Consider the following 11227-nt stretch of genomic DNA (forward strand, 5'->3'; position numbering starts at 1 on the left):
CCCCCCCCCCCCCCCGCTTCCCCTTAAGTTTTTTGAGACATAATCTCACTCTTCAGCCCAGGCTGGCTGACCACAAACTCTTGGCAATCCTCCTTCCTCAGCCTCCCTCCTGAGTCCTGGGATCAAAGACTTGTTTTATCTGTCCATGTCAACCACCAAGGAGAGAAAGCACTGGTCTCTGCTTCAGCCTTGACACCAGTGTCATGTCCCATCGTGAATCCTGCAACCTGACTCACTTCTGCCTTTCCCGCTCTGCCTGACAAACCGAGCTCTACCACAGGGCCAGGCTCCCTGTCTCCAGACACCACGGCTGGCCAACAGACTCCCTCTGCTTTAGCCTGTGGCTCCCCTCTTTCTGCTCTCCCCTCTCCCCTTCCTGTCCGAGCACCCTGTCTCTTTCTGTATCTTCTGGTAACAAAGACTATTAAACAGAGAGGGGGAGGAGAGGGAGTGTCAGGAAGAGACAAGATAAGCCAGTCAACAGGGAGGTTAAATGTGCTTACTGGAGGCCCAGAATCAAACAGGAATACCAGAAAGAAACAGCTGAAATACACGGGGGAAGAAGAATTGAAAGCTTTACAATATTATGAAAGCCAGCTAGAGGGCTCATCAGATGAAGGCACTCACCAGCAAGCCTGACAACCTTAGTCATGTTGGAAAGAGAGAATCAAATTGTCCCCTGACCTTCATATATGCATAGTGTCATACGCTTCCTCCTCATACATTGGATGGATGGATGGATGGATGGATGGATGGATGGATGGATGGATGGATGGATGTTGGAGAGTGTCCTTTCCAGGAGCCTCAGTTGGGCTAACCCTCTTACACTTAGCTCAGCTGGCTTCTGCTTCTTCCAGGCAGCTGGTCTTGCTTTCACTGCTTACTCTGACAGATAGGGACTTAGTGAATCTGATCAGTTTCAGGGACTTCTTGAGCTCTTTTGAGTTGTCTACCTTCCTACTGAAGGAGCTTCCCTGCAAGATGAAATGCTTCATTTTCCTGGACACTGTTACAGAACGCTGGTGCAAATACCTCAAGCATTATGGAAGCATTTTTCTCATGTCAAACTTTATCCCAAGAGGGAAAAAAAAAAAAAAAAGTCTATGCTTGATGTTAACTTTTCCTGGGATTATATCAACAAGTATCTGCTCATACCAGTTAGGCAACCAAGGAAATGATTCTACCAAAGTCAAGCTTGGTAACCAATTAGTTTTTTGAGCTTTCTTCACAAAGCCTCACGAGTGACCCCAGAACAACTACTTCATCAACAAAGTCTCACACCATCATAACAGTGACCTCTGAGGAGCTGCATCACCAAGGACTCTTTTGTTATCCATCATCTTCCTTTAAAAGCCTAGCAGCTTCCAAGATTCCTAGCTGCTGGCAGGAGGTAGGAAAGCAGTAGGCAGGAGGTGGAGGGGTTGTACCGTTTGGAATTCCAGATGAGAGACCTGTGAACCTTTCTCTCCCAACTAAGGAATGTCAATAATAGCTCCTTAGCATCACCACAGGCCTACTTATCTCCATTGATGTGCTAATCACCGCCAGTGTTACAAACTCCAGAAGGACAATGGGACGTCCCTGTTATGCCCACAGGAAAAAGCCATACTTGAAGCACACTCCCTTGCACAGACTTCAGGAATTTACAAGTGCAGATGCATGCCTTTAATCCCAGCACTCAGGGAGGCAGAGGCAAGTGGTCACTGTGAGTTCAAGGCCAGCCTGGTCTACAAAGCCACAGAGTCTACACAGTCTAGGAGAGTCCAGGAAGAAAGTTCAGGACAGCCAAGGCTACACAAAGAAACCCTATCTAGAAAAAAAATAAAATGAATGAATGAATAAAAAAAAAAAAAAAGACAAGAGACCAAGGTCTCAACCCACTATGGTTAAAACGTCTTTACAAAGCTTATGAAAACACTTGGGGGACTGAAGAGATGGCTCAGTGGTTAAGACCACTGTGTGCCTGCTCTTGCACAGCCATCTATAATGAGATCTGGTGCCCTCTCCTGGCATGCAGGTGTACATACATAGAGCATTCATACATAAAAGTAAATAAATAAACAAATATAAAAAAAAATTTGGCCACATGAGTAGATACATTTCTTTTTCTTTTTTTTTTTTTTTTTTTAGATTTATTTAAAATTTATACAACATTCTGCCTGTATACCAGATCTTACTATAGATGGTTATGAGCCACCATGTAGTTACTGGGAATTGAACTCTGGACTCTGAGTCATCTCTCCAACCCCAGTAGATACATTTCAAGGGCCCGCCCATATTCCTTCCTTGGAGCCATCAAGTGGAGAAACTCTGAAATCCAGGTTCACTGAGCTGAGCTGAGCCTGTCCCCCAAGGTGTCTCTGGATCACTTTCCTGCAATACACTGTCATTTCCCCCTTACCAATTTGGTCGATCAAGTTGGTCCCCATTCCTCTTAACCCAAAGGCGTCTCATTCAAAGCTGCATTAGAGGGTGTTTGTAGATTGCTGTGTGAGAACCTGTGACAGGACAGGAGACTAGAGCTGGAGAGATGGCTCAGAGGTTAAGAGCAATGGCTGCTCTTCCAGAGGTCCTGAGTTCAATTCCCAGTGACCACATGCATGGTAGTTTACAACCATCTCATAACGAGATCTAGTGCCCTCTTCTGACATGCAGACAGAACATTGTATACATAATAATAAATAAATCTTAAAAAAAGAAAAAAGACAAACCATGGGGTGGTGGTGCACAACTTTAATCCTAGCATTCAGGAAGGCAGTGGCTTCCTGGAACTCTCTGTGAGTTCCAGTCTAGCCTGGTCTACAAAGCGAACCCAGGACAGTCAGGGCTCTGTCTCAAACAAAACAAAACAAAAAAACCTTTTTTCTAAAATAATTTTAGTCGTTTTATTTTACCCATGTTTTGCCTGTGCGTGTACATACGGGTACCACATTTGTACTTGGTGCCCACAGAGATCAGCTTTAACTGGAGCTACAGATGATTGTGAGCCACCGTGGGTACTAGATATCAAATCTAACTCCTCCTTCTCCAAGAGAAGCAAGTGCTCTTAGCTGAAGTGCCATCTCTCCAGCCTGACGTTGTATTTCTTATTTATGTGTATATGTGCCTGTGAATTTATGAGTACCGCTTGAGTTTGGGGGCCAATAGGGCACAGAAGAGAGCACCGAATCCCCTGGAACTGAGGAGAGACCTTTGTTTCCTGCCATGTGGGTGCTAGAACCAAACCCTGATCTGCAAGAGCAGTGGCTCCTAACTGCTGAGCCATCTCTCCAGCCCCCAGACACCTTTGAAATACCTTGGTGGAAACAGTATGAATGTGAACAGCAGAGAAATCTCAGCAGTAAACTTCATGCTATCTGATAACATTCTCAGCTTTTAGTTTGGTAGAAGCAAGTGTCTGCTGAATGAACTCATTCCAAAAGGTTTTTATCTGTTAGTCACAGGATGTTAACTCCAACGCAGAAGTGGGTAAGAAAGGGCTATATAGGGACTAAAGATAGCCCAAGATAAATAGCAGTTAGGTTCTGGATCTGCAGCATTCCAACCTCCTCCTATTGCTGCCGTTCTAACCAGTCGGTCGGCCTTTGCAGACACGGTTTCTTTCCAAGAATCGTCACTGCATATCAGGATGCTTTAGTATGAACTGATTCCGCCTCTGAAAGCAGCTATGCACAGTCTGAATCAGCCCCATCCTTCCAGACAGACTTCCAAGACTTTTCCCTGGCCCCCTCCCTTCCTCTGTCTTCCTTTCTCTTCTTTTCTGAGACACTGTGTAGCCCTGGCCAGCGTTGAACTCAGAAAGAACCTGCTCGGCTCTGCCTCTGGAGAGCTCCCAGGGCTGCAGATGCTCAGTGGTTAGAGCACTGGCTACTCTTCTCCCCACCAGGGTTCAGGTCCCAGTATCTGCATGGCTGCTTACAACCCTAACTCCAGTTCCAGAGAATGCAGCACCCTCTTCTGGTCTCCCTGGGTACTTTCATGCATGAGCTACATGGACTCAAGCATAAAAATAAATATATCTTTAAAACAGTGGATGCTACCACTTGACCCCTCTCTCTCTCTTTCTCTCTCTCTCTCTCCTAACAATATACTGAGTACAGCAAGGAGGGCAATGAGCTGGGTAGTAACGCAGAGAACCTACATGATGCCGCAAGGCTTTTCTTTCTTTTCACTATTGCTAGTACTATCTTTGTTGTTATTATGTGTATGGATCATTTGTCTGCATGTATGTCTGGGCACCACTAGTGTGCCTGGCATCCACAGAGACAAGAACAGGGTATCAGGGCCCCTGGCAGTTGCAGTCCGTGATGTGTCACCATGTGGGGGCTGGGAATTGAACCTAGCTGAGCCATCTCTCCAGCCTTCAAGACTTTTCTTGATGGAGTCTGGGCACAAATGGCTGTTCATCGGTCACACCTTGAACCTCCCTACCCAGCTAACTTTGTGGAGGAAGATCTTCCTACACAAAACCGGTCCACTGCCCTATCCGTTAGAGCTGCTTATCCCTTAGAATCAAATATCTCAAACGTCATGCCCACAAAGCCTTCCTGATCTCCCAGCACATTCCTCAAACTCCCTTGGACTCACCACAGCTTTGGGGATTTACTTACCCACCAACACTGTATTCTGCCTTAGTTTATGATTGTTGTAATCAGCAGCCTTAAATCTCAGACTCCAGCGCCAGCAAGCCAGGGCATGGGTGTATGGAATATGTTTGAAACAATTACTGGATATTTCTTTTGAAAGGCACTAGGATAAAAAGCAATTTACTGGCCTACGCCAGAGGCCTGCAGAGACAGTTTAGCAGTTACTCCCTTACGGCTCTCGCAGGGGACCTGAGTTGGTTTCCAGCGCCTACATGGTGGCTCACAACTGTCTGGAACCCCAGTTTCGGAGCATTCAACATGCTCTTCTGAGCTCCTCAAGCATCAGGCACATGCAATGCTGCGCAGACCAAGACGCTCATATCCGACTGCATGGAGGGACCCCCCCCCCCCCCAGCACGGGGTTGCTGATGTGTCCTTCTATGCCTGGCTTTTATGCAGATGCTGGAGACTGACCGCAGATCCTTCTGTTTGAGCAGCCAGCACTTTACCCAGAAGCCATCTCTCTAGCCCTCAATACCCTTTTCTAGGTCGAAAAACCAGGTTCGCTCGGTTTTCTAATTAGAGTGCATCACCTGTTTTGCTGTTTAATCTGTTTGTCTGACGGTGGGGCGTGACTGAGCGCCACGGCGTGAGTGTGGAGGTCAGAGGACAACTTGTGGGAGGGAGTCAGCTCTCTCCTTTCACAGCGGGGGTCCCGAGACTCTAACTCGGGCTTGGGGACAACTGGCTCCCCCACCCCCCGCCCCGCCCCACCCCCACCGCCGCTGAGCCGTCTCCCCCCGGGTTCTGGGTGAGAAGAGTGTCCGTTCGGGAAGGCCTGAGGAAGGAAGGCAGTCCGAGTTCAGCAGCCGGCAAGCATGGCGAGCTGGGTTCTGCTCTTGACTGCCTTTCGGTGAAAACGGGACGAATGGGAGGCAGGGGCACAGGTGAGCCGCCAGGCTTCTCTCGCCTCCTCGGCTTCCCCGATAGGCGTGGCTGCCTCTGGCCCTTCACCGTGCCTGATCCCAGACACACCACACCACTAGAGATGCTTCTGTGTTCCAGGCTGGCTTCCAACCTGCCCTGAAATAGAAGATGACCTTGACTTCCATGTCCTCCTCGCTGTCCTTTCCCACTGCCACCAATGCCCATCGCAAACCACATACGCACAGTTTTGTTCTTAAAAAAATTTTTTTTAAAATCATCATCAGTGCGAGCGCGTGTGCGTGTGTTTCAGAGGAAAACTCTGAGGAGTCAGATCTCTCCTTCCGCCCTGAGTCCAAGCCTTCAGGGCGCGCTGGGCAGCAGGACCCAGCTCTGAGCAAGCGCATTTAGCAGTTAATCCTCCTTCCCCAGAACTTCTGGATTCTTTCGAATTCTGCTTAGTTACGGGCCCTTGCAGTACTTTGTTCGGAGAGCCGACTGTCCTTTTGGAAAACGTGTACATTCTGCCTCGCGCTGTCTGACAGAAGCATGCCCGGAAAGTCTGCCGCTTCTGCTGACACGTCGGACCATCTACCAGTCGGGGGTCGGGAAAATCGTGGGCGCAGCAGCTCTCCAAACTAACACACCCTGAAAGATCCGACCCGGGCTGTGGGATCTACAGTGACCAGGGAGGATGGTTGGGACAGCAGCCCCGTTAACTCACTGCTGTGGGGGGGGGGAGGAGGACACTCCCCGGTGGGTGGCTCGTTGGTCTAGGGGTATGATTCTCGCTTTGGGTGCGAGAGGTCCCGGGTTCAAATCCCGGACGAGCCCGTGCTCCCTTTTTTTTTTTTTTTCTTCTGAGAAGTTTCCCCCTGCTAAAACAAGGAAGAGAGCGGAAAGCCCTTCCGCGGAGCTTGGCTGGGCGGAGGTCTCGCTTCCTCTCTATATCAAGCCCCAGGAACGTCTCCACAGAAGAGGGAACTAGTAGTAGCTTGGATCCGGAAACCAGTTCGGCCCAGACCTGCAGTATTCTCACAGGTCAAGGAAGCCTGCGAGGGAGAGGGATTCCCAACTCTGGACAGAGCCCCCGATGCCCCAGAGGCGGCTGGGACCCAGCGGCTGATGCAGGGGAGCGGGGAGCATCGCAGGCAGGGCCCGGGGTGCGATCTGCTGGGTCGTCCACCTGCGAGCGCCCCTTCTTCGGGCCCGAGGCCACGGGCTGGAGGCTCCCTGGCCTGCCGCTGGTCCACGCTGGTCGTCGCGAGCTCTCCTCGTGGTTTTGGCCTCTCCGCTAAGCAGGGCACCGCACACAAGCGGGAAATGCTATACCGGGCGCCAGGCGCGCTATACCCCAGGGTGCCGCAGCGTAGGCTGATGACCGGGTCCCGGATTCTAGGGGTCGCGACCCGGATCTGCCGGGCACAGTCCGTCCTGCGTAGTGACTGTGAATTCCAGGGCGTGGGCTTCCACGTGGGCAGCGCGAACCGCCAGGTACCGAGCGGCATCCGAGGGCCAAGATCTAGGGGACCCGGCACTGGCGGACCCAGGCTGCTCCTCCCTTTGAGCGTGATGGACGGAGAAGGGGTCAAACCACGGAGTCCCTCGGCAACCACAGTCTCTGAATTCACCCTCTCAGGGCGGGTCTGAAATCCGACTCTCCTTCCAGCTCAGCGCCTCAGGGCCCGCCCTAAGACTCCGCGATGGTCATAAAGTGGACCAAGCCCAACTGCCTCCGTGGCTCGTTGGTCTAGGGGTATGATTCTCGCTTAGGGTGCGAGAGGTCCCGGGTTCAAATCCCGGACGAGCCCATCTTTATCTTCCAGATAACTGTATAAAGTCCCTAGATGCAATCCCGAGAGTCATCGGGGAAGAGGCGACCTTTTAAAGAGATCCCACTGTACTGTACTGTTGGAAAACAGTTGAGTCTCAAGTCACAGACCTCTGCTTAGACTTAGCTCAGGAGGCGAAAGTTTGATCTATTTTGAAAATTAAATTACGTTTTATTTTAATATTTGTTGGCGATTGGGGCGACGTCACTGGGGAGATCAAAGACCACACTGAGGAAGTCACTAATGCCAGAGTAGAGGGCTCCAGCCCCACAAGGGAGTTTATTTAGGTTTAGTGGTGGTGGCAGGTTGCTGGAAAAAGCCCATTGGCTGTGATTTTTTTTTTTCTCCCAGACATTGAATCTAGAAGCACTAGCCCAACCAGCAGTTTATTTATGACATTTATCTATCTGTCTCAGTGTGTGTGTGTGTTCACACCTGTGGAAGACAGTGGACAACTTTCAGTGGCTCTCTCCTTTCTCAGTCCACAGTCACTAGGCATCTCAAAGGCCCTGTTTTGTTTCTGTTTTGCTTGTTTGTTTTCTTTGATACATGGTTTCTCTGTGTAGCCCTGGCTGGCCTGGAACTCAGAGATCTGCCTGCCTTTGTCTCCAGGGTGAGGGGATCAAAGGCATGCAACCACTACACTCGGGCCCTAATCAGTAAAAGAGCATGTTGAAATATCACCTGGTACATTTGAGAGTCAGAAAAACTAATTAAATCATTCATTTTTATTTTCTTGAGGGAAGAAAAAGGCTCTTTGGAGGGCAAGGCTTTTTCACCCGAGAGGCTAGCTATGTAATTTGTAGGGCTCCGTGTGAAATGAAAAGTCAGGGCCCTTTATACACTAATCTAGAGATTATTAGAAATTGCATTTATTTTTTTGATTTTGGTATTGGAGGCAAGATTTTTTTTGTGTAGCCCTGGCTGTCCTAGAACTCAGAGATCCACTCCGTCTCCCAAATCCTTAGGATTAAAAAGTTATTTCTAAGCCAGGTATGGTGAGGAAGGCCTGTAAACCCTGCACTCGGGGAGGCAGAGGCAGTGGATCTCTCTTGGAGTCAGCCTGGTCTACAAAGCAAGGCCACACAGAGAAACCCTGTCTCGAAAAACAAAACAAACAAAAAAAAGTTACTCTTACTTATCGGTGTGTATCTGCCGGGGTATGTGTGCACACGAGTGCAGGCGTACCCCAAAAGCAGAAGAGGTTGGCCTGAGGCCCTGGACCTGGCCTTGCGGTTGGTTTTGGTAAGTCACAAAACGATGGTGCTACACACTGAACCCGGATCCTCTGGAAGAGCAGCAAGTGTTCTTAAGCACTGAACGGTCTCTCCAGCGTATTGGAAGTTTTCGGGCACAGCAGGGTGGTAAGCCAGTCACAGAGCCCTTCCAAGCACGAAGATGATTGCCATTGAGCAGGCTGCATAATCCCAGCTCACTCTGCAAGGGAGCAAGGTCAAGTTGGCTTTGGAAGCGGCAGGCTCGTCCTTGAGAAAGATAATTTGCCTGCGAAGTTCCCTTGCCATCTGCTTGGCAGTTATTTCCTCTGGATTGGGACAGTCCCCGCTAGATGAAAGAAGGTGGAGGGAGAGTCATAAAACTCCGGAAACGGAAAACCTATGAGGCTCAGAAAGTTCACAAAACTTAAGATCCAGGAAGCTCTGCCTCAAGATGATCAGCTTTTTCACCAAGATGGCACCAAAATTGAAGAGAAAGAAGCTCCTGCCCCTCCCAAAGCCAAAGACAAGGTGAAGGCCTTGAAAGCTAAGAACGCAGGGCTGAAAAGCGTGAACAGCCACAAAAAGAAGATCCACTGTCACCCACCTCGAAAGAGTGCACCCAGGGGGAAACAAGCCTGACCACTATGCCATCATCAAATTCCCCCTGACCACCGAGTCAGCCATGAAGGAAAATAGAGGAGAACCACACACTTGTGTTCACCGTGGTTGTCAAGGCCAACGAGCACCAGATCAAACAGGCCGTGAAGAAACTCCATGACATTGATGTGGCCAAAGTCAATACCCTGATAAGGTCTGACAAGTGAAGAAGGGGTGCGTGGGGTTGGCTCCTGATTAGGGTGCTCTGGATGTTGCCAACAAGATCAGGATTGTCCAAACTGAGTCCTCCTGGCTAACTCTAAATATATATACATTTTCCACCATTAAAAAAAAATTATCAAGTAGTAAAGAATCACTGGGGACAGGAAGACTGGACCTGGAGAAATGGCTTAGTGGTTAAGAGTACGGCCTGCTCTTCCAAATAGACCTTGGTTCAAATCCCAGGACTCACATTGTAGTTCACAGCTGTCTGTAGTTCCAGTTACAGTCACATAACAGACGTGGAGGAAAAACACAAATGACTCAGCCCATCGCCTATGCTGATGTGCTTTTGAGTGATACATCTGCCCCAGCCTCCCATTCTTCTATAACCCTCACCTGTTCTCCAGTATGTAACCCATAAGACACCTTAGTTCTAGTTTTAGTTTTCTTCAGTACCCTGTCTGGGGTAATAGGTATTACACATCCCCAGGTAAAGTCCTAAAACACAATGGGTGGCCAGAGACCAACAAAACCACAGACTACCTTAAGAGAGAGGCCACTGTAGGTCTCCTGCTATGGGGGATGGGACAGGTGATGGGGAGGAGCCTTCTGGGGAGCTTCTGGGGAAGAATTTCCTGGATGGTTGTCTTCCTTTTGGTGGAATGAGATCATGGATGCCTCACAAATGGCTGCTGAGTAAAGGACATATTGAAGGCTCTGAACAGAGCACACGTGGGCCAGGGCAGTGAAATGGTAGCAGTTGCATGACCTTTCGTGTGGCTGGAAAAATAAGTGACTGATGCTCAACTGAGGGCCACAGCAAACTTACCGGTGTATAGAAGGAATCAGAATGGGAAGGACACTCCAGTGCTGTTCTCTGCATTCGCCTCTTATTTGGGGCAGGAAATTAAGAAGAAAAAAGAATGTTATGGGGAACTGGCTTTCTGTCTCTTTTAGCTCCATGAGATGTAAAATAAGAGGGGTGGAGGAGACCACAAATTAGATCTATGTTAAAGGGCCCTTCTTAGATTCTAAAACTAAAACTTTGTAGCTTATTGTGATTTCAATGTGAAATATGCCCCTCCCAATAAGTTCATGCATTTGAACACTTGGTCTCCAGCTGGTGGTACTGTTTGGGAAGGTTGTGGAGCCTTTAGGAAGTGGGTTGCTGGTGGGGCAGGCCTTGAGATTTCATTGTTTGGACCCATTTCCTGTTCTTTCTGCTTTCCAACTGCACATACAGCGTAAGCAGCCAGACGGAGCGTCTGCTGCCAGGCCTCTCACAGTTAATAGCCTCTGCCCTCTCCCCACTTTAGCGGCTTCTTGTCAGATGTTTCATTACAGCAACAAGAAAGGGAACTAGTAGGGCTGGAGAGATGGCTCAGTGGTTAAGAGCACTGTCTACTCTTCCAAAGGACCAGGATTCAATTCCCAGCACCCACATGGCAGCTCACAACTGTCTGTAACACTAATTCCAAGGGATCTGACACCTTCACACTAATGCACATAAAATAAAAAATTTAAAAAAAGAGTGTAAAAAATAAAAAAAAAATTAAAAAAAGAAAGGGAACTAGTGCAGAAGCCAAGGGAAACACTGGATGGTAAAGGGAAGAAGAGAATGGTAGAAGTGATGGAAAATACCCCTCAGCTCCCCCCCCCCTTGGTTTCAGAGGGATGGAAAAATGCATGAATCAGCACTTATGTGGTCCCAAAAACAATGGCCCTGGACAGAAAACTGTGACAATTAGAGAACAGCTAACAGATGAAAAGAGCAGAAGATATGTAGACACAGGTGAACCCCACCGTACCCCCTTAATAGAGAAAGGGACAACCCCCATCATTCCTCTGA

At 48.9% G+C, this 11227-nt stretch overlaps 2 non-coding genes across 2 annotated transcripts; both read left to right on the top strand.

The window, feature by feature from the left end:
- Positions 1-6272: 6272 nt before the first annotated feature.
- Positions 6273-6344, top strand: Trnap-ugg (transfer RNA proline (anticodon UGG)). The gene has a single exon. It is a non-coding gene; the product is annotated as a tRNA-Pro (tRNA).
- Positions 6345-7249: 905 nt separating this feature from the next.
- Trnap-agg (transfer RNA proline (anticodon AGG)) lies at positions 7250-7321 on the top strand. Its single transcript has one exon. It is a non-coding gene; the product is annotated as a tRNA-Pro (tRNA).
- Positions 7322-11227: the final 3906 nt, after the last annotated feature.

Source organism: Psammomys obesus, unplaced genomic scaffold, assembly GCF_907164565.1.
Source record: "Psammomys obesus unplaced genomic scaffold, mPsaObe1.curated_primary_1811, whole genome shotgun sequence".
NCBI classification, from domain to species: domain Eukaryota; kingdom Metazoa; phylum Chordata; class Mammalia; order Rodentia; family Muridae; genus Psammomys; species Psammomys obesus.